We start from the raw sequence: 24,176 nt of genomic DNA on the forward strand, positions 1-24,176 counted from the left end.
TGATGTGTTGCGGAGAGAGTTCAACTTCTGAGGCATCCGAGGAACGAGAGAGAGCATCGGCCCTAATGTTCTTATCGGCAGGACGAAAGTGAATCTCAAAATTAAATCGGGCAAAGAACAGAGACCACCGGGCCTGGCGAGGATTCAGCCGTTGGGCAGACTGGAGGTAGGAGAGGTTCTTGTGGTCGGTGTAGATAATAACAGGAAAACTTGATCCCTCCAGCAGATGCCTCCATTCCTCAAGTGCTAATTTAATGGCTAGAAGCTCTCGATCCCCGATGGAGTAGTTCCTCTCCGCTGGAGAGAAGGTCCTAGAGAAAAAACCACAAGTGACAGCATGCCCGGAAGAATTTTTTTGTAGAAGAACAGCTCCAGCTCCCACTGAGGAGGCATCAACCTCCAATAGGAAGGGTTTGGAAGGGTCAGGTCTGGAGAGGACGGGAGCCGAAGAAAAGGCAGACTTGAGTCGTTTAAAGGCGTCTTCTGCTTGAGGAGGCCAGGACTTGGGATCAGCATTTTTTTTGGTTAAAGCCACGATAGGAGCCACAATGGTAGAAAAATGTGGAATAAATTGCCTGTAATAATTGGCGAACCCCAAAAAGCGTTGGATAGCACGGAGTCCGGAGGGGCGTGGCCAATCTAAGACGGCAGAGAGTTTGTCTGGATCCATCTGTAGTCCCTGGCCAGAGACCAAATATCCTAGAAAAGGAAGAGATTGGCATTCAAACAGACATTTCTCAATTTTGGCATAGAGTTGATTGTCACGAAGTCTCTGAAGAACCATACGGACATGCTGGCGGTGTTCTTCTAGATTGGCAGAAAAAATTAGGATATCGTCCAGATATACAACAACACAGGAGTATAACAGATCACGAAAAATTTCATTGACAAAGTCTTGGAAGACGGCAGGGGCGTTGCACAGGCCAAAGGGCATGACCAGATACTCAAAGTGTCCATCTCTGGTGTTAAATGCCGTTTTCCACTCATCCCCCTCTCTGATGCGGATGAGGTTATAGGCGCCTCTCAAGTCCAATTTAGTAAAGATGTGGGCACCTTGGAGGCGATCAAAGAGTTCAGAGATGAGGGGCAAGGGGTAGCGGTTCTTAACCGTGATTTTATTAAGACCGCGGTAGTCAATGCAAGGACGTAGGGAGCCATCCTTTTTGGACACAAAGAAAAATCCGGCTCCGGCAGGAGAGGAGGATTTACGGATAAAGCCCTTTTTTAGATTCTCCTGGACGTATTCAGACATGGCAAGAGTCTCTGGGGCAGAGAGAGGATAAATTCTGCCCCGGGGTGGAGTAGTGCCCGGGAGGAGGTCGATAGGACAATCATAAGGCCTGTGAGGAGGTAGAGTCTCAGCTTGTTTTTTGCAGAAAACATCCGCGAAGTCCATATAGGCCTTAGGAAGACCGGTTACTGGAGGAACCACAGAGTTACGGCAAGGGTTACTGGGAACCAGTTTTAGACAGTTCTTGGAACAAGAGGACCCCCAACTCTTGATCTCCCCAGTGGACCAATCCAGGGTTGGGGAATGAAGTTGAAGCCAGGGAAGTCCAAGGAGAATTTCCGAGGTGCAATTGGGGAGGACCAAAAGTTCAATCCTCTCGTGATGAGATCCGATGCTCATAAGAAGGGGCTCCGTGCGGAAACGTATGGTACAGTCCAATCTTTCATTATTTACACAATTGATGTAGAGGGGTCTGGCGAGACTGGTCACCGGGATGTTGAACCTGTTGACGAGAGAGGCCAAAATAAAATTTCCTGCAGATCCAGAGTCCAAGAAGGCCACAGTAGAGAAGGAGAAGGCAGAGGCAGACATCCGCACAGGCACAGTAAGACGTGGAGAAGCAGAGTAGACATCAAGGACTGTCTCACCTTTGTGCGGAGTCAGCGTACGTCTTTCCAGGCGGGGAGGACGGATAGGACAATCCCTCAGGAAGTGTTCGGTACTAGCACAGTACAGGCAGAGGTTCTCCATACGGCGTCGTGTCCTCTCTTGAGGTGTCAGGCGAGACCGGTCGACCTGCATAGCCTCCACGGCGGGAGGCACAGGAACAGATTGCAGGGGACCAGAGGAGAGAGGAGCCGAGGAGAAGAAACGCCTCGTGCGAACAGAGTCCATATCTTGGCGGAGTTCCTGACGCCTTTCGGAAAAACGCATGTCAATGCGAGTGGCTAGGTGAATAAGTTCATGTAGATTAGCAGGAATTTCTCGTGCGGCCAGAACATCTTTAATGTTGCTGGATAGGCCTTTTTTGAAGGTCGCGCAGAGGGCCTCATTATTCCAGGACAATTCTGAAGCAAGAGTACGGAATTGTACGGCATACTCGCCAACGGAAGAATTACCCTGGACCAGGTTCAACAGGGCAGTCTCAGCAGAAGAGGCTCGGGCAGGTTCCTCAAAGACACTTCGGATTTCCGAGAAGAAGGAGTGTACAGAGGCAGTGACGGGGTCATTGCGGTCCCAGAGCGGTGTGGCCCATGACAGGGCTTTTCCGGACAGAAGGCTGACTACGAAAGCCACCTTAGACCTTTCAGTGGGAAACAGGTCCGACATCATCTCCAGATGTAGGGAACATTGGGAAAGAAAGCCACGGCAAAACTTTAAACTTCAAATTTATCCGGCAAGGATAGGCGTAGCCCAGGAGCGGCCACTCGCTGCGGAGGAGGTGCAGGAGCTGGCGGAGGAGATGACTGCTGAAGCTGTGGTAGTAACTGTTGTAGCATAACGGTCAGTTGAGACAGCTGTTGGCCTTGTTGCGCTATCTGTTGTGACTGCTGGGCGACCACCGTGGTGAGGTCAGCGACAACTGGCAGAGGAACTTCAGCGGGATCCATGGCCGGATCTACTATCACGATGCCGGCTGGCAGGTAGTGGATCCTCTGTGCCAGAGAGGGATTGGCGTGGACCGTGCTAGTGGACCGGTTCTAAGCCACTACTGGTTTTCACCAGAGCCCGCCGCAAAGCGGGATGGTCTTGCTGCGGCGGTAGTGACCAGGTCGTATCCACTAGCAACGGCTCACCTCTCTGGCTGCTGAAGATAGGCGCGGTACAAGGGAGTAGGCAGAAGCAAGGTCGGACGTAGCAGAAGGTCGGGGCAGGCAGCAAGGATCGTAGTCAGGGGCAACGGCAGAAGGTCTGGAACACAGGCTAGGAACACACAAGGAACGCTTTCACTGGCACAATGGCAACAAGATCCGGCAAGGGAGTGCAGGGGAAGTGAGGTGATATAGGGAAGTGCACAGGTGAACACACTAATTGGAACCACTGCGCCAATCAGCGGCGCAGTGGCCCTTTAAATCGCAGAGACCCGGCGCGCGCGCGCCCTAGGGAGCGGGGCCGCGCGCGCCGGGACAGGACAGACGGGGAGCGAGTCAGGTACGGGAGCCGGGGTGCGCATCGCGAGCGGGCGCTACCCGCATCGCGAATCGCATCCCGGCTGGCAGCGGAATCGCAGCGCTCCGGGTCAGAGGATGTGACCGGAGCGCTGCAGCGGGGAGAGTGAAGCGAGCGCTCCGGGGAGGAGCGGGGACCCGGAGCGCTCGGCGTAACAGCTATGTTCACATGTCAAAATGTCCGTACGGAATTCCCCATAAATATTCTGCACAGACATTCTGCAGCAGCAGAGTCCCATTGATTTCTATGGGATTTTGCTGCTGCAGAATTACCGCAGCAGCAACATTTGCCATGGAAATCCTGATTCCGGCTTCCGCAAAAACACCTGTTCAATGTTTTTGCAGATTCCGTAAGAAAATGCATTGCTGTCTATGAGACGAGGCATTTCCGAGCGAGCCTAGCATTTCTGGAATTTTTAGCTGGTTGCGTCAAAAACTGGACAATTTCTGGGATCAATTCTGGAATTCAGGTAGAGGATTTTTTGCATTTTAGATTATTTGAATGTTTATTTGTTTCAACATATTGTAAAATATCATATTAGTTCTGTCATTTATTTTCTCAATACATTTTTGTTCTTTTTCCCTTGTTATTCCAGGAAGGTCAACACCGGCCACAATAGTTGTGATGGGAACAACCATCATCACCATCAACCTTGGTTCTAGGTTTTGAGCTATTTATCTACATTTTCCATGTTTTTACATCAGATTATAAGCTCCTCTTCTTCTATAGCGTCAGCTGGAGACATCATATCATATATACATTGTGGTGCACCAACTTATCTGATATCTGCAGCTCTGTACAATGTTCTAGGCCAATAGTAAAGATCAGAGAGAATCACAGAATGTAATGTTATAGAATTGTCCGAGACTCTAACATTCCAGGAACTGTATTCATAGTACATTTAATATTGTTTTGTTTTTTTTCACTTATAGTCATAAGGAGCATCCTGAATATGAGACAATCCTGACCGACCTCCTACATGGGAACAGAGGGTTTAAGCCCAAATCACAAACCAGACTGTAAAGATCGAGGAGGCTGCAAAAAATAAGATTAATTCTATGACCGGGTGAGATAATGCAACAAGGAGCTAAGTACTACCCTGTGTCATCTCACCATACTCATGTTTCCCATATATATATATACAGTAGAATCTCTCATAAGCGGACAAGATGGCCGACAAGGTCAGATGGACATGTAACATATTACAGTTATACAGGATAATTGTATGGTTTATCTTGTATATCTGTAATATGTTACATGTCCCTCTGATACCGTCGGCCATCTTGTACATGGTGTACATCAAACACAGGATGCTTTCCCTCGGTGACATTTTCATATAATTCATGTTGGTCCTCGTTTCTATGGATATTCACATACTTGAGAAGGAGTTCTGTAGAAACTTGAAACGTGTTGTAAAGTGCTAATATATGTAACCCTGAACATTTTAGGAATAAAGTCAATGATGCCAGGTGCCAAGTTTGAAATCCCTCGAGAAAATTGGACTTATTCAAGATGGCTGACCTGAACGTAGCATGTCTATACAGATGTGCTCTCAGTGCAACAACCTGCGGTAAGTGCAACCATTTATTTAATTGCCCTGTTTATCCTCTGATGGTGCACTAGGAGCATCTTTGTGCATTTTAGATTACTGGAATTTTTATTTGTTTGAACATATTGTAAAATGGCATATTTGTTCTCGGATTTCTTTTTTTCAAACTTAATTTATGTTCTTTTCCCCTAGTTATTTCAGGAAGGCCAACAATGGCCAAAATAGTTGTGATGGGAACAACCATCATCACCATCTCCCTGGTTCTCGGTCTGGCTTATTTATCATGCACCCACTATTTCTTCCGTTACTATCTTCCGTAACAAAATAACGTCCGTTATCAATAACGGATTAAAACGGATATTGGAAAATCCCATAGACTATTAATGGGATTTTCTAACGGACGTATAGGATTTTGTTACTGCTGTTTTCAGCTGGTTTTCAGACGTAAGTTCATACTGGTGTTTAAAAACGGAGAATTTTGTAGTGTGAAAGGGGCCTTACTTGTCTGAGCTGTTGATTTTATTCTTATTTTTATACTTTTGCAGAATACGGACTTCCTGGCTGATGGTGTAAAATTGGGATGATTTTTTCAATGAGGAGAGTGGAGAGGAGAATACAGATGAGGAGAGTGGAGAGGAGAATACAGATGAGGAATTAAAAAAGAACAGGAATCCTAAAAAAGCAATGAAGAACTATGTGGCCAAGATGAAGGGACTGAAAAGTCAAATAAAAGATTAGAACATTGCCATCGAAGCGCAAGTGAAGGAGGCCAAAAACATCAGAGCTATGAAGGCCACAAACATCAAGGTCAAGGAAGCAAAAACTAACTTGGCGAAACAGACCCAAAGCATCAAGCAGGTCAAAAACATTGTGGTGGAAAAAAAACAAAAAATATCAAGGTAAAGGAGGCCAAGAAAGTGACAAAAAATGACCAAAAACACCATGGTCAATAGGATGAAAAAGATAAAAAAAAAACATCATAAAAAAGAGACAAAAGTAACATTATCTTCCTACCACAGTGACATCACATTGTTCATTGTTTTTTATGTCATTGTCCAAGTACATAAGAGGCCATTGTAGCCAGGACAAGGTAAGGTTGATTTCACTGACCAGAGATGATGGCATTTAACCATTATGGCTCTAGACCACCAGGAGGCCTAACAATAACCTCTCACTGTGCTAGATGTTCTGGATTAACCCATTATTAGCTCCCCCCTTCCATGTACCATTGATACAACTGGTGTCTTTTGATGTTGTACAGGGGGCTCTGGGCTCCCTTAGGCTATGTTCACATGTCAAAATGTCCGTACGGAATTCCCCATAAATATTCTGCACAGACATTCTGCAGAAGCAGAGTCCCATTGATTTCTATGGGATTTTGCTGCTGCAGAATTACCGCAGCAGCAACATTTGCCATGGAAATCCTGATTCCGGCTTCCGCAAAAACACCTGTTAATGTTTTTGCAGATTCCGCAAGAAAATGCATTGCTGTCTATGAGACGATGCATTTCCGAACGGTCCTAGCACCGGCATGTCCTGTTTGGCCTGTGGACATTCCACCCTGTGAACATAGCCTTAGGCACCAGGTCCTGGGTAGAACTCCTACATCTGCACCAACCTCTGATCTCATCTCTAGACCAGAAATGAGCAGGAGACATATTGTTACGCCGAGCGCTCCGGGTCCCCGCTCCTCCCCGGAGCGCTCGCTACACTTCCCTCACTGCAGCGCCCCGGTCGGTTCCACGGACCCGGGGCGCTGCGTTACCACCTCCGGCCGGGATGCGATTCGCGATGCGGGTAGCGCCCGCTCGCGATGCGCACCCCGGCTCCCGTACCTTACTCGCTCCCCGTCAGTTCTGTCCCGGCGCGCGCGGCCCCGCTCCCTAGGGCGCGCGCGCGCCGGGTCTTTGCGATTTAAAGGGCCACTGCACCGCTGATTGGTGCAGTGGTTCCAATTAGTGTTTACACCTGTGCACTTCCCTATATCACCTCACTTCCCCTTCACTCCCTCGCCGGATCTTGTTGCCCTAGTGCCAGTGAAAGCGTTCCTTGTGTGTTCCTTGCCTGTGATTCCAGACCTTCTGCCGTTGCCCCTGACTACGATCCTTGCTGCCTGCCCCGACCTTCTGCTACGTCCGACCTTGCTTCTGTCTACTCCCTTGTACCGCGCCTATCTTCAGCAGCCAGAGAGGTTGAGCCGTTGCTAGGGGATACGACCTGGTCACTACCGCCGCAGCAAGACCATCCCGCTTTGCGGCGGGCTCTGGTGAAAACCAGTAGTGACTTAGAACCGATCCTCTAGCACGGTCCACGCCAATCCCTCTCTGGCACAGAGGATCCACTACCTGCCAGCCGGCATCGTGACAGTAGATCCGGCCATGGATCCCGCTGAAGTTCCTCTGCCAGTTGTCGCTGACCTCACCACGGTGGTCGCCCAGCAGTCACAACAGATTGCGCAACAAGGCCAACAGCTGTCTCAACTGACTGTTATGCTACAACAGTTACTACCACAGCTCCAGCAATCATCTCCTCCGCCAGCTCCTGTACCTCCTCCGCAGCGAGTGGCCGCTTCTGGAATACGACTATCCTTGCCGGATAAATTTGATGGGGACTCTAAGTTTTGCCGTGGCTTTCTTTCCCAATGTTCATTACACTTGGAGATGATGTCGGACCAGTTCCCCACTGAAAGGTCTAAGGTGGCTTTCGTAGTCAGCCTGCTGTCTGGAAAAGCCCTGGCTTGGGCCACACCGCTCTGGGACCGCAATGACCCCGTCACTGCCTCTGTACACTCCTTCTTCTCGGAGATTCGAAGTGTCTTTGAGGAACCTGCCCGAGCCTCTTCTGCTGAGACTGCCCTGTTGAACCTGGTCCAGGGTAATTCTTCCGTTGGCGAGTATGCCGTACAGTTCCGTACCCTTGCTTCAGAATTGTCCTGGAATAATGAGGCACTCTGCGCGACCTTTAAAAAAGGCCTATCCAGCAACATTAAAGATGTTCTGGCCGCACGAGAAATCCCTGCTAACCTACATGAACTCATCCATCTTGCCACTCGCATTGACATGCGTTTTTCCGAACGGCGTCAGGAGCTCCGCCAGGATATGGACTCTGTTCGCACGAGGCGTTTCTTCTCCCCGGCTCCTCTCTCCTCTGGTCCCCTGCAATCTGTTCCTGTGCCTCCCGCCGTGGAGGCTATGCAGGTCGACCGGTCTCGCCTGACACCCCAAGAGAGGACACGACGCCGCATGGAGAATCTCTGCCTGTACTGTGCTAGTACCGAACACTTCCTGAGGGATTGTCCTATCCGTCCTCCCCGCCTGGAAAGACGTCCGCTGACTCCGCACAAGGGTGAGACAGTCCTTGATGTCTACTCTGCTTCTCCACGTCTTACTGTGCCTGTGCGGATGTCTGCCTCTGCCTTCTCCTTCTCTGCTGTGGCCTTCTTGGACTCTGGATCTGCAGGAAATTTCATCTTAGCCTCTCTCGTCAACAGGTTCAACATCCCGGTGACCAGTCTCGCCAGACCCCTCTACATCAATTGTGTAAACAATGAAAGATTGGACTGTACTATACGTTTCCGCACGGAGCCCCTTCTAATGTGCATCGGATCTCATCACGAGAGGATTGAACTGTTGGTCCTCCCCAATTGCACTTCTGAAATCCTTCTTGGACTTCCCTGGCTTCAACTCCATTCCCCAATCCTGGATTGGTCCACTGGGGAGATCAAGAGTTGGGGGCCCTCTTGTTCCAAGGACTGCTTAAAACCGGTTCCCAGTAAACCTTGCCGTGTCCCTGTGCTTCCTCATGTAACCGGTCTCCCTAAGGCCTATATGGACTTTGCGGACGTTTTTTGCAAAAAACAAGCTGAGACTCTACCTCCTCACAGGCCTTATGATTGTCCCATTGACCTCCTCCCGGGCACTACTCCACCCCGGGGCAGAATCTATCCTCTGTCCGTCCCAGAGACTCTTGCCATGTCTGAATACGTCCAAGAAAATTTAAAAAAGGGCTTTATCCGTAAATCCTCCTCTCCTGCCGGAGCCGGATTTTTCTTTGTGTCCAAAAAAGATGGCTCTCTACGTCCTTGCATTGACTACCGCGGTCTTAATAAAATCACGGTTAAGAACCGCTACCCCCTACCCCTCATCTCTGAACTCTTTGATCGTCTCCAAGGTGCCCATATTTTTACCAAACTGGACTTAAGAGGTGCTTATAATCTCATCCGCATCAGAGAGGGGGATGAATGGAAAACGGCATTTAACACCAGAGATGGACACTTTGAGTATCTGGTCATGCCCTTTGGTCTATGCAACGCCCCTGCCGTCTTCCAAGACTTTGTTAATGAAATTTTTCGTGATCTACTATACTCCTGTGTTGTTGTATATCTGGACGATATCCTGATTTTTTCTGCCAATCTTGAAGAACACCGCCAGCATGTCCGTATGGTTCTTCAGAGACTTCGTGATAATCAACTCTATGCCAAAATAGAGAAATGTCTGTTTGAATGCCAATCTCTTCCTTTTCTAGGATACTTGGTCTCTGGCCAGGGACTACAAATGGACCCAGATAAACTCTCTGCCGTCTTAGATTGGCCACGCCCCTCCGGACTCCGTGCCATCCAACGTTTTTTGGGGTTCGCCAATTATTACAGGCAATTTATTCCACATTTTTCTACCATTGTGGCTCCTATTGTGGCTTTAACAAAAAAAAATGCCGATCCCAAGTCTTGGCCTCCTCAAGCGGAAGACGCCTTTAAACGACTCAAGTCTGCCTTTTCTTCGGCTCCCGTGCTCTCCAGACCTGACCCATCTAAACCCTTCCTATTGGAGGTTGATGCCTCCTCAGTGGGAGCTGGAGCTGTCCTTCTACAAAAAAACTCTTCCGGGCATGCTGTTACTTGTGGTTTTTTTTCCAGGACCTTCTCTCCGGCGGAGAGGAACTACTCCATCGGGGATCGAGAGCTTCTAGCCATTAAATTAGCACTTGAGGAATGGAGGCATCTGCTGGAGGGATCAAGATTTCCAGTTATTATTTACACCGATCACAAGAACCTCTCCTACCTCCAGTCTGCCCAACGGCTGAATCCTCGTCAGGCCAGGTGGTCTCTGTTCTTTGCCCGATTTAATTTTGAAATTCACTTTCGGCCTGCTGATAAAAACATTAGGGCCGATGCTCTCTCTCGTTCCTCAGATGCCTCTGAAATTGAACTCTCTCCTCAACACATCATTCCTCCTGACTGCCTGATTTCCACTTCTCCAGCCTCCATCAGGCAAACTCCTCCAGGAAAGACCTTTGTTTCTCCACGCCAACGCCTTGGGATCCTCAAATGGGGTCACTCCTCCCATCTCGCAGGTCATGCGGGCATCAAGAAATCTGTGCAACTCATCTCTCGCTTCTATTGGTGGCCGACTCTAGAGACTGATGTGGTGGACTTTGTGCGAGCCTGCACTATCTGTGCCCGGGATAAGACTCCTCGCCAGAAGCCCGCTGGTTTTCTTCATCCTCTACCTGTCCCCGAACAACCTTGGTCTCTGATTGGTATGGATTTTATTACTGACTTACCCCCATCCCATGGCAACACTGTTATTTGGGTGGTCGTTGATCGATTCTCCAAAATGGCACATTTCATCCCTCTTCCTGGTCTTCCTTCAGCGCCTCAGTTGGCTAAACAATTTTTTGTACACATTTTTCGTCTTCACGGGTTGCCTACACAGATCGTCTCGGATAGAGGCGTCCAATTTGTGTCTAAATTCTGGAGGGCTCTCTGTAAACAACTCAAGATTAAATTAAATTTTTCTTCTGCATACCATCCTCAATCCAATGGACAAGTAGAGAGAATTAACCAGATCTTGGGTGACTATTTACGACATTTTGTTTCCTCCCGCCAGGATGACTGGGCAGATCTTCTACCTTGGGCCGAATTCTCGTATAATTTCAGAATCTCTGAATCTTCCTCCAAATCTCCGTTTTTCGTGGTGTACGGCCGTCACCCTCTTCCCCCCCTCCCTACCCCCTTGCCCTCTGGTCTGCCCGCTGTGGATGAAATTTCTCGTGATCTTTCCACCATATGGAAAGAGACCCAAAATTCTCTCTTACAGGCTTCTTCTCGCATGAAGAGATTCGCAGATAAGAAGAGAAGAGCTCCTCCCATTTTTTCCCCTGGAGACAAGGTATGGCTCTCCGCTAAATATGTCCGTTTCCGTGTCCCGAGCTATAAGTTGGGACCACGCTATCTTGGTCCTTTTAAAGTTTTGTGTCAAATTAATCCTGTCTCTTACAAACTTCTTCTTCCTCCTTCTCTTCGTATCCCTAATGCCTTTCACGTCTCTCTTCTTAAACCTCTCATCCTCAACCGTTTTTCTCCTAAATCTGTTCCTCCCACTCCTGTTTCCGGCTCCTCGGACATCTTCTCTGTCAAAGAGATTTTGGCCTCTAAAAAGGTCAGGGGAAGAACTTTTTTTTTAGTGGATTGGGAGGGTTGTGGTCCAGAAGAGAGGTCCTGGGAACCTGAGGACAATATCCTGGACAAAAGTCTGATCCTCAGGTTCTCAGGCCCCAAGAAGAGGGGGAGACCCAAGGGGGGGGGTACTGTTACGCCGAGCGCTCCGGGTCCCCGCTCCTCCCCGGAGCGCTCGCTACACTTCCCTCACTGCAGCGCCCCGGTCGGTTCCACGGACCCGGGGCGCTGCGTTACCACCTCCGGCCGGGATGCGATTCGCGATGCGGGTAGCGCCCGCTCGCGATGCGCACCCCGGCTCCCGTACCTTACTCGCTCCCCGTCAGTTCTGTCCCGGCGCGCGCGGCCCCGCTCCCTAGGGCGCGCGCGCGCCGGGTCTTTGCGATTTAAAGGGCCACTGCACCGCTGATTGGTGCAGTGGTTCCAATTAGTGTTTACACCTGTGCACTTCCCTATATCACCTCACTTCCCCTTCACTCCCTCGCCGGATCTTGTTGCCCTAGTGCCAGTGAAAGCGTTCCTTGTGTGTTCCTTGCCTGTGATTCCAGACCTTCTGCCGTTGCCCCTGACTACGATCCTTGCTGCCTGCCCCGACCTTCTGCTACGTCCGACCTTGCTTCTGTCTACTCCCTTGTACCGCGCCTATCTTCAGCAGCCAGAGAGGTTGAGCCGTTGCTAGGGGATACGACCTGGTCACTACCGCCGCAGCAAGACCATCCCGCTTTGCGGCGGGCTCTGGTGAAAACCAGTAGTGACTTAGAACCGATCCTCTAGCACGGTCCACGCCAATCCCTCTCTGGCACAGAGGATCCACTACCTGCCAGCCGGCATCGTGACACATATGTATATAACACAGCGCCACCTGCAGGTACATCATACAATGACCTGATCTTTTCCTCTCATCACATCTAGTCTCGTATCGTACACAGAGGTTGTTACTTGTCTGAGCTGCGGATTTTATTCTTATTTTTATGCTTTTGCAGAGTCCGGAATCTTTTAGCTGGTTTCGTGAAAAACTGGACAATTTCTGGGATAAGTTCTGGAATTCAGGTAGAGAATTTTTTGCATTTTAGATTATTTGAATGTTTATTTGTTTCAACATATTGTAAAATATCATATTAGTTCTGTCATTTCTTTTCTCAATACATTTTTGTTCTCTTTCCCTTGTTATTCCAGGAAGGTCAACACCGGCCACAATAGTTGTGATGGGAACAACCATCATCACCATCAACCTTGGTTCTAGGTTTGGAGCTATTTCTCTACATTTTCCATGTTTTTACATCAGATTACACGCTCTTCTTCTATAGCGTCAGCTGGAGACATCATATCGTATATACATTGTGGTGCACCAACTTATCTGATATCTGCCGCTCTGTACAATGTTCTAGGCCAATAGTAAAGATCAGAGAGAATCACAGAACGTAATGTTATAGAATTGTCCATGACACTAGAATCCCAGGAACTGTATTCATAGTACATTTAATATTGTTTTGTTTTTTTCACTTATAGTTATAAGGTGCATCCTGAATATGAGACAATCCTGACCGATCTCCTACATGGGAACAGAGGGTTTAAGCCCGAATCACAAACCCGACTGTAAAAATCGAGGAGGCTGCAAAAAATAAGATTAATTCTATGACCGGGTGAGATAATGCAACAAGGAGCTAAGTACTACCCTGTGTCATCTCACCATACTCATGTTTCCCATATATATATATATATATATATACAGTAGAATCTCTCATAAGCGGACAACATGGCCGACAGGGTCCGAGGGACATGTAACATATTACAGTTATACAGGATAATTGTATGGTTTATCTTGTATATCTGTAATATGTTACATGTCCCTCTTATACCGTCGGCCATCTTGTACATGGTTTACATCAAACACAGGATGCTTTCCCTCGGTGGCTTTTTCATATAATACATGTTGGTCCTCGTTTCTATCGATATTCACATACTTGAGAAGGAGTTCTGTAGAAACTTGAAACGTGTTGTAAAGTGCTAATATATGTAACCCTGAACATTTTAGGAATAAAGTCAATCATAAATGCGGGAAGTGCCAGGTTTGGATCATTTTTCTACTTGTCCACTCCCCTGAACTATCAAATCCCTCAAAAAAATTGGGCTTATTCAAGATGGCTGACCTGAACGTCAGCGCAACAACCTGCGGTAAGTGCAACTCTTTATTTAATTGCCCTGTTATCCTCTGATGGTGCCCTAGGAGCATTTAATTTTTTCCCCCCAGGAATTCAGGTAGAGGAATTTGTGCATTTTAGATTACTGGAATTTTTATTTGTTTGAACATATTGTAAAATTGCATATTTGTTCTGTGATTTCTTTTTTTTAACTTAATTTATGTTCTTTTTTCCCTAGTTATTTCAGGAAGGCCAACACTGGCCAAAATAGTTGTGATGGGAACAACCATCATCAACATCTCCCTGGTTCTCGGTCTGGCTTATTTATCTACGTTTAGTAACTTTTCATAATCTATTTGTGGGAAGTGTTTAAAAATTGTTTACTCCCTTTTCCATGCTTTTACATCAGAAAAGAGCATTTCTTCCACATTGACCTCCAGTACAGACGTCATATCATATGTATACATTGTAGTGCAGCCATCACTGGTATCTACAGCCCTAAAACATTTACAGAGAACGATTACTCCCCCTTTCCCCATGCTTTCACATCAGATTACACACTCTTCTTCTTCTATAGCATCATCTGGAGACATCATATCATATATACATTGTGGTGCACCAACCTCTCTGATATCTGCAGCTCTGTACAATGTTCTTGGCCAATAGAAAAGTTTAAAGAGAAGGAGAGGATCACAGGAATGTAATGTTATAGAATTGTCCAGGACTCTAATGTCCCAGGTACTGTGATTCATAGAACATTACATTTTTCTATGGGTATTTTTTTCACTACGAAGTGAATCCTGAATATAATACAATCCTACAGAGGAACAGAGTGTTTAAGCCCAAATCACAAATCTGCAAAAACTAATATTAATTCTATGACCCAGTGCGATAATGTAACAAGGAGCTAAGTACCACCCTGTGTCATTTCACCATAGCCCTGTTTCCTATATATACATTTGTATTCCTACTTATTGGCCTTTATTTATTCTATATTTTAGTAATCCCCAAGAAACGTCGAGTTGCTAAACACAAGAGGGACATTGAAGAAGGTGAAGATGGCGAAGAAGAACAAAGTCACCGTCCATTTAATAAGTGGTTAATGGCGGCATCACACTACATTGGGAAGAATGAACAGGATGAAGAGAGGAGAGAAGAGTACAGATGAGGAGAGTGGAGGGGAGAGTACAGATGAGGAGAGGGGAGAGGAGAGTACAGATGAGAAGAGTGGAGAGGAGAGTACAGATGAGAAGAGTGGAGGGGAGAGTACATGTCACGATGCCGGCTGGCAGGTAGTGGATCCTCTGTGCCAGAGAGGGATTGGCGTGGACCGTGCTAGTGGACCGGTTCTAAGCCACTACTGGTTTTCACCAGAGCCCGCCGCAAAGCGGGATGGTCTTGCTGCGGCGGTAGTGACCAGGTCGTATCCACTAGCAACGGCTCACCTCTCTGGCTGCTGAAGATAGGCGCGGTACAAGGGAGTAGGCAGAAGCAAGGTCGGACGTAGCAGAAGGTCGGGGCAGGCAGCAAGGATCGTAGTCAGGGGCAACGGCAGAAGGTCTGGAAACACAGGCAAGGAACACACAAGGAACGCTTTCACTGGCACTAAGGCAACAAGATCCGGCAAGGGAGAGCAAGGGAGGAGACTAGATATAAGCAGGGAACAGGTGGGAACCAATTAAGCTAATTGGGCCAGGCACCAATCATTGGTGCACTGGCCCTTTAAGTCTCAGGGAGCTGGCGCGCGCGCGCCCTAGAGAGCGGAGCCGCGCGCGCCAGCACATGACCGCAGGAGACGGGAACGGGTAAGTGACCTGGGATGCGATTCGCGAGCGGGCGCGTCCCGCTGTGCGAATCGCATCCCCAACGGCCATGACAGAGCAGCGCTCCCGGTCAGCGGGACTGACCGGGGAGCTGCAGGGAAAGAGACGCCGTGAGCGCTCCGGGGAGGAGCGGGGACCCGGAGCGCTAGGCGTAACAGTACCCCCCCCCTTAGGTCTCCCCTTCTCTTTATCCGGTAACTGCCTCCCCTGGGATGAGGACACCGGGAAAGGATGGAGGGATTCCTCAACGGCAGGCAGAACCGCAGGAGTAGGAATGGGGAGAGAGGGCAGAGGGCGGGACCTGGCACGGGGCAGTGTGACACCAGGACGAGGGCCATGAGGGGACACAGAAGCTTGCCTGATGGAACTGGGAGGGGGGGAGGGGCATTTCCTGTGGCAGGCAGAGTCCTTAATGACCTTAGGGGGACCGGATACAGGAGGAACCACAGAGTTACGGCAAGGGTTACTGGGAACCGGTTTTAGACAGTTCTTGGAACAAGAGGACCCCCAACTCTTGATCTCCCCAGTGGACCAATCCAGGGTTGGGGAATGAAGTTGAAGCCAGGGAAGTCCAAGGAGAATTTCCGAGGTGCAATTGGGGAGGACCAAAAGTTCAATCCTCTCGTGATGAGATCCGATGCTCATAAGAAGGGGCTCCGTGCGGAAACGTATGGTACAGTCCAACCTGGCTCCGTTGACCGCGGAAATGTGGAGTGGCTTGACAAGACGGGTCACCGGAATACGGAATTTATTCACAAAGGAGTCCCGAATAAAATTCCCAGAAGCTCCAGAGTCCAGGCAGGCCACGGCTGAGAGGGGAGAGCTGGCTGAAGTGGAAATCCGAACAGGTACCGTGAGACGTGGAGAAGCCGACTTGGCATCAAGAGACGCCACACCCACGAGAGCTGAGTGCGAGCGTGCGTTTCCCAGACGTGGAGGACGGATTGGGCAATCCACCAGAAAATGTTCAGTACTGGCACAGTACAGACAAAGATTCTCTTCCTTACGGCGATTCCTCTCTTCCAGGGTCAGGCGAGACCGATCCACTTGCATGGCCTCCTCGGCGGGAGGCCTAGGCGCAGATTGCAGTGGAGACTGTGGGAGAGGTGGCCAGAGATCTAAGTCTTTTTCCTGGCGGAGCTCTTGATGCCTCTCAGAAAAACGCATGTCAATGCGAGTGGCTAGATGAATGAGTTCATGCAGGCTAGCAGGAGTCTCTCGTGCGGCCAGAACATCTTTAATGTTGCTGGATAGGCCTTTTTTAAAGGTCGCGCAGAGAGCCTCATTATTCCAGGATAGTTCAGAAGCAAGAGTACGGAATTGTATGGCGTACTCGCCAACGGAGGAATTACCCTGGACCAGGTTCAGCAGGGCAGTCTCAGCAGAAGAGGCTCGGGCAGGTTCCTCAAAGACACTTCGAATTTCCGAGAAGAAGGAGTGAACAGAGGCAGTGACGGGGTCATTGCGGTCCCAGAGCGGTGTGGCCCATGACAGGGCTTTTCCAGACAGAAGGCTGACTACGAAAGCCACCTTAGACCTTTCAGTAGGAAACTGGTCCGACATCATCTCCAAGTGCAGAGAACATTGCGAAAGGAAGCCACGGCAAAACTTAGAGTCCCCATTAAATTTGTCCGGCAAAGACAGGCGGAGGCTAGGAGTGGCCACTCGCTGCGGAAGGGGTGCAGGAGCTGGCGGAGGAGATGGTTGTTGCTGCTGTAGCTGAGACTGAACTTGCTGTAGCTGTGACTGTTGCTGCTGTTGCTGTGACTGGAGCTGCTGTAGCATGGTGGTCAAGTACGACAGCTGGTGCTCTTGTCGGGCGACCAATGTAGGGAGGTCGGCGGCAGCTGGCAGAGGAACTTCAGCGGGATCCATGGCCGGATCTACTGTCACGATGCCGGCTGGCAGGTAGTGGATCCTCTGTGCCAGAGAGGGATTGGCGTGGACCGTGCTAGTGGACCGGTTCTAAGCCACTACTGGTTTTCACCAGAGCCCGCCGCAAAGCGGGATGGTCTTGCTGCGGCGGTAGTGACCAGGTCGTATCCACTAGCAACGGCTCACCTCTCTGGCTGCTGAAGATAGGCGCGGTACAAGGGAGTAGGCAGAAGCAAGGTCGGACGTAGCAGAAGGTCGGGGCAGGCAGCAAGGATCGTAGTCAGGGGCAACGGCAGAAGGTCTGGAAACACAGGCAAGGAACACACAAGGAACGCTTTCACTGGCACTAAGGCAACAAGATCCGGCAAGGGAGAGCAAGGGAGGAGACTAGATATAAGCAGGGAACAGGTGGGAACCAATTAAGCTAATTGGGCCAGGCACCAATCATTGGTGCACTGGCCCTTTAAGTCTCAGGGAGCTGGCGCGCGCGCGCCCTAGAGAGCGGAGCCGCGCGCGCCAGCACATGACCGCAGGAGACGGGAACGGGTAAGTGACCTGGGATGCGATTCGCGAGCGGGCGCGTCCCGCTGTGCGAATCGCATCCCCAACGGCCATGACAGAGCAGCGCTCCCGGTCAGCGGGACTGACCGGGGAGCTGCAGGGAAAGAGACGCCGTGAGCGCTCCGGGGAGGAGCGGGGACCCGGAGCGCTAGGCGTAACAGTACAGATGAGGAGAGGGGAGAGGAGAGTACAGATGAGAAGAGTGGAGAGGAGAGTACAGATGAGAAGAGTGGAGAGAAGAGTACAGATGAGGAGAGTGGAGAGGAGAGTACAGATGAGAAGAGTGGAGAGGAGAGTACAGATGAGAAGAGTGGAGAGGAGAGTAGAGATGAGAAGAGTGGAGAGGAGAGTACAGATGAGGAGAGGGGAGAGGAGAGTACAGATGAGAAGAGTGGAGAGGAGAGTACAGATGAGGAAGAAAAAAAAGATGAAAAAGCGAAAGCAATAAGAAACTGTGGCTAAGATGAAGGGACTGAAAAGTCAAATAAAAGATAACAACCTTGCCATCAAGAAGCCAAAAACATCCAAGTCAAAGCTCAACCTATCTTGTCAAAACAGACCCAAAAAAACAAGCAAACCAAAAATATCATCCCCGAAGAAGCTACAAAATATCAAGGTCAAGGAGGCCAAGGAAGTGGCAAGAAAGACTAAAAGCACCATGGTCAGAAACATGAAAAAGATTAAAAACATCATGAAAAGAGAGAATAAGACATCATTAAAAAGAGACATCATTGTTTTGCCACAGTGACATCACAATGCTGAAATGAAACAGAGAAACTAAAATCTTTTTCTAGTCCATTACCATGTTATCTGTAATAAATATAAAAAAATAAATAAATAAATAAACCTTATCTGGTGTGTACATTCTGTCCTCGGTCGACCTTTTTTATTACACTATATAGCTCAGTATATGTAAAACTTCTGATCATATTAATGGTCAGTGAGAATCGCAGTGATGATTTGCATTGTTTTTTCTCCAAGGACATGGGAGGCCATTGTAGCCGGGGACAGAGTACAGGAGATTTCACTGACCAGGGAAGCTGACATTAGCCTGTTATGGCTCCAGACCACCAGGAGCCTAAAAATAACCTCTTACTGTGATCTTTTCCTTTCATCATATCCAGTCTTGTATTGTGCAAAGTGTTTGTTACTTCTCTGAGCTGCTGATTTTATTCTTATTTTTATACTTTTGCAGAATACGGACTTCCTGGCTGATTATGTAAAATTGGGGTGATCTTTTGAATAGGTTCTAGAATTCAGGTAGAGGAATTAATGCATTTTAGACTGTTTAAAGTTTTTGTAAAATGGCATATTTGTTCTCTCATTTCTTTTTCTCAGTGAGTTTTAGTTCTTTTTCCCTAGATATTCCAGGAAGGCCAACACTGGCCAAAATAGTTGTGATGGGAACAACCATCATCACCATCACCATGGTTCTCAGTCTGGCACTATTTTTTTATGTTTAGTAAGTTTACATAATAATCTATTCGGGGGACATTTTTCCATGCTTTTACATCACATAAGAGCTTTTCTTCCACATTGACATTCAGTACAGACGTGATATCATATGTATACATTGTGGTGCAGCCATCACTGGTATCTACAGCTATAGAAATATCGTATAAAGGGATTTATGAGCTCATCCCTCCATGTTGGCTATCCACCGCGTCCAACTTGTGTTCTGTGGATCATCACTGGTCAGGACATACATAGGTTATAGGAAGGAAAAGCTTACTCAGGCCCTGGGATGGAGTTCAGAAGCTTCTACAAAGAAGAATCTTTCAGAATTATGCCAAGTCTCACAAGTTCATGATCACATGTACATAATAATAATCGATTCAGGGGACATTTATTGGGATCGATTACTCCCCTTTCCTCATGCTTTCACATCAGATTACACGCTCTTCTTCTATAACATCATCTGGAGACATCATATCATATATACATTGTGGTGAACCAACCTCTCTGATTCTGCCGCTCTGTACAATGTTCTAGGACAATAGTAAAGATCAGAGAGGAGAGAATCGCAGGAATGTAATGTTATAGAATTGTCCAGGTATCCCAGGTATTGTGATTTGTAAAACATCTATTTTTAGTTTTTTTTTTTTTATTATTTCTAGTCTTAAAGTGCATCCTGAGTATGAGACAGTCCTGACTGAGCTCCTACAGGGGGAAAGAGGGCTTAAGCTCGAATAACAAACCGGACTGTAATGTTCAAGGATTCTGTATAAACTAAGATTAGTGCTATAACTGGATAAGATAATGCAGGAGCTAAGTGTGATATATATATATATATATATATATATATATATATATATACATACATACCAGAGAACAAAGAGAGCGGCACTCTAAATACGTATAACCCCGTGCGGGTGTATTTATTCACACATCTGTAGAAAAGCGCAACGTTTTGGCTCCTCAATAGAGCCTTTCTCAAGCACCTTTCTCAAGGCTCTATTGAGGAGCCGAAACGTTGCGCTTTTCTACAGATGTGTGAATAAATACACCCGCACGGGGTTATACGTATTTGGAGTGCCGCTCTCTTTGTTCTCTGGTGAATTCCTTGGGGCTTGAGTCGGACCCTGGAGCTGAGCACCCAACAGGATCTGGAATCCTTGGCAACAGCCACGCATGGTGCTTCTTCATTTGGATTGTTTCTTCTATATATATACATATATATTTATATTCCTACTTATTGGCCTTTATTTATTATATATTTTAGTAGTCTCCAAGAAACATCAAGTTGTTAAACACAAGAGGGACATTGAAGAAGGTGAAGATGATGAAGAAGAACAAAGTCACCATCTCTTTCATAACTGGTTAATGGCGGCATCACAGTACTTTGTGAAGAATCAACAGGATGAAGAGCAGAGTGGAGAGGAGAGTACAGATGAGGAGAGTGGAGAGGAGAATACAGATGAGGAGAGTGGAGAGGAGAATACGGATGAGGAATTAAAAGAACAGGAATCCTAAAAAAGCAATGAAGAACTATGTGGCCAAGATGAAGGGACTGAAAATAAAAGATTAGAACATTGCCATCAAAAAGCAAGTGAAGGAGGCCAAAAACATCATAGCTATGAAGGCCACAAACATCAAGGTTAAGGAGGCAAAAACTATCTTGGCGAAACAGACCCAAAGCATCAAGCACGTCAAAAACATTGTGGTAGAAAAAAACTAAAAATATCAAGGTAAAGGAGGCCAAGAAAGTGACAAAAATGACCAAACACCATGGTCAATAGGATGAAAAAGATCAAAAACATCATGAAAAAGATACAAAAGTAACATTATTTTCCTACCACAGCGACATCACATTGTTCATTGTTTTTTACGTCACTGTCCAATTACATAAGAGGCCATTGTAGCCAGGACAAGGTAAGGTAGATTTCACTGACCAGAGATGATGGCATTTAACCATTATGGCTCTAGACCACCAGGAGGCCTAACAATAACCTCTTACTGTGCTAGATGTTCTGGATTAACCCATTATTAGCTCCCACCTTCCATGTACCATTGATACAACTGGTGTCTTCTGATGTTGTACAGGGGGCTCTGGGCTCCCTTAGGCTATGTTCACATGTCAAAATGTCCGTACGGAATTCCCCATAAATATTCTACACAGACATTCTGCAGCAGCAGAGTCCCATTGATTTCTATGGGATTTTGCTGCTGCAGAATTACCGCAGCAGCAACATTTGCCATGGAAATCCTGATTCCGGCTTCCGCAAAAACACCTGTTAATGTTTTTGCAGATTCCGCAAGAAAATGCATTGCTGTCTATGAGACAATGCATTTCCGAACGGTCCTAGCACCGGCATGTCCTGTTTGGCCTGTGGACATTCCACCCTGTGAACATAGCCTTAGGCACCAGGTCCTGGGTAGAACTCCTACATCTGCACCAACCTCTGATCTCATCTCTAGACCAGAAATGTGCAGGAGACGTATGTATTAGGGATGTAAGAAAAAATCGATTTGCGCGATTATCGCGATTTTTTGTTCCGCAATACTGAATCGATTTTAAAATTCTGAGAATCGATTTTTTTAAATAAATTATTATAATTAACATTTACTGTATTTCACTCACTGAGTCACAGTCCTATTTGTCTGTCTAATTTTTTTTTATAACACTTAAACTCCTGACCACTAGTTGGCAGTGTACCTGTTGTCAGCTCTGTCCCACTCGAAGGCTGCTACCGCGAGACTACAGACTCAGAACAAACAGGAAGGAGAACGTACGCACTCACAGGACAACTCTCACGGGATCTTGTTCTTTCTCAGCTAGAATAAGTTTTCCCAAGCTTTTAATAGGGAATATCGCGATATATCGAATCGCCACCCTGGTATCGCGATTCGAATCGAATCGCCAAATTATTGGCGATTCACACCCCTAGTATGTATATAACACAGCGCCACCTGCAGGTACATCATACAATGACCTGATCTTTTCCTCTCATCACATCTAGTCTCGTATCGTACACAGAGGTTGTTACTTGTCTGAGCTGCTGATTTTATTCTTATTTTTATGCTTTTGCAGAGTCCGGAATCTTTTAGCTGGTTTCGTCAAAAACTGGACAATTTCTGGGATAAGTTCTGGAATTCAGGTAGAGGATGTTTTGCATTTTAGATTGTTTGAATGTTTATTTGTTTCAACATATTGTAAAATGGCATATTAGTTCTGTCATTTATTTTCTCAATTAATTTTTGTTCTTTTTCCCTTGTTATTCCAGGAAGGTCAACACCGGCCACAATAGTTGTGATGGGAACAACCATCATCACATCACCTTGGTTCTAGGTTTTGAGCTATTTATCTACATTTTCCATGTTTTTACATCAGATTATAAGCTCCTCTTCTTCTATAGCGTCAGCTGGAGACATCATATCATATATACATTGTGGTGCACCAGCTTATCTGATATCTGCAGCTCTGTACAATGTTCTAGGCCAATAGTAAAGATCAGAGAGAATCACAGAACGTAATGTTATAGAATTGTCCAAGACTCTAGAATCCCAGGAACTGTATTCATAGTACATTTAATATTGTTTTGTTTTTTTCACTTATAGTTATAAGGAGCATCCTGAATATGAGACAATCCTGACCGACCTCCTACATGGGAACATATATATATATATATATATATATACACAGTAGAATCTCTCATAAGCGGACAAGATGGCCGACAGGGTCCGAGGGACATGTAACATATTACAGTTATACAGGATAATTGTATGGTTTATCTTGTATTTCTGTAATATGTTACATGTCCCTCTGATACCGTCGGCCATCTTGTACATGGTGTACATCAAACACAGGATGCTTTCCCTCGGTGACTTTTTCATATAATACATGTTGGTCCTCGTTTCTATCGATATTCACATACTTGAGAAGGAGTTCTGTAGAAACTTGAAACGTGTTGTAAAGTGCTAATATATGTAACCCTGAACATTTTAGGAATAAAGTCAATCATAAATGCGGGAAGTGCCAGGTTTGGATCATTTTTCTACTTGTCCACTCCCCTGAACTATCAAATCCCTCAAAAAAATTGGGCTTATTCAAGATGGCTGACCTGAACGTCAGCGCAACAACCTGCGGTAAGTGCAACTCTTTATTTAATTGCCCTGTTTATCCTCTGATGGATCCCTAGGAGCATTTAATTTTTTCCCCCCAGGAATTCAGGTAGAGGAATTTGTGCATTTTAGATTACTGGAATTTTTATTTGTTTGAACATATTGTAAAATGGCATATTTGTTCTGTGATTTCTTTTTTTAACTTAATTTATGTTCTTTTTTCCCTAGTTATTTCAGGAAGGCCAACACTGGCCAAAATAGTTGTGATGGGAACAACCATCATCACCATCTCCCTGGTTCTCGGTCTGGCTTATTTATCTATGTTTAGTAACTTTTCATAATCTATTTGTGGGAAGTGTATAAAAATTGTTTACTCCCCTTTCCCATGCTTTTACATCAGAAAAGAGCATTTCTTCCACATTGACCTCCAGTACAGACGTCATATCATATGTATACATTGTAGTGCAGCCATCACTGGTATCTACAGCCCTAAAACATTTACAGAGAACGATTACTCCCCCTTTCCCCATGCTTTCACATCAGATTACACACTCTTCTTCTTCTATAGCATCATCTGGAGACATCATATCATATATACATTGTGGTGCACCAACCTCTCTGATATCTGCAGCTCTGTACAATGTTCTTGGCCAATAGAAAAGTTTAAAGAGAAGGAGAGGATCACAGGAATGTAATGTTATAGAATTGTCCAGGACTCTAATGTCCCAGGTACTGTGATTCATAGAACAGTAAATTTTTCTATGGGTATTTTTTTCACTACGAAGTGAATCCTGAATATAATACAATCCTA

The 24,176-nt window shown here is 46.7% G+C and overlaps 2 long non-coding RNA genes across 2 annotated transcripts; both read left to right on the forward strand.

Annotated features, from left to right (window-relative positions):
* The first annotated feature begins 4,366 nt into the window (after positions 1-4,366).
* Positions 4,367-5,554, forward strand: LOC130293721 (uncharacterized). Its single transcript, XR_008848271.1, has 3 exons — positions 4,367-4,466; positions 4,849-4,970; positions 5,495-5,554. It is a non-coding gene; the product is annotated as an uncharacterized LOC130293721 (long non-coding RNA).
* A 15,015-nt stretch (positions 5,555-20,569) lies between these two features.
* LOC130293720 (uncharacterized) lies at positions 20,570-22,887 on the forward strand. The gene is made up of 3 exons (XR_008848270.1): positions 20,570-20,991; positions 22,335-22,401; positions 22,528-22,887. It is a non-coding gene; the product is annotated as an uncharacterized LOC130293720 (long non-coding RNA).
* Positions 22,888-24,176: the final 1,289 nt, after the last annotated feature.

The sequence above is a fragment of the Hyla sarda genome, chromosome 10 (genome assembly GCF_029499605.1).
Source record: "Hyla sarda isolate aHylSar1 chromosome 10, aHylSar1.hap1, whole genome shotgun sequence".
NCBI classification, from domain to species: Eukaryota; Metazoa; Chordata; class Amphibia; order Anura; family Hylidae; genus Hyla; species Hyla sarda.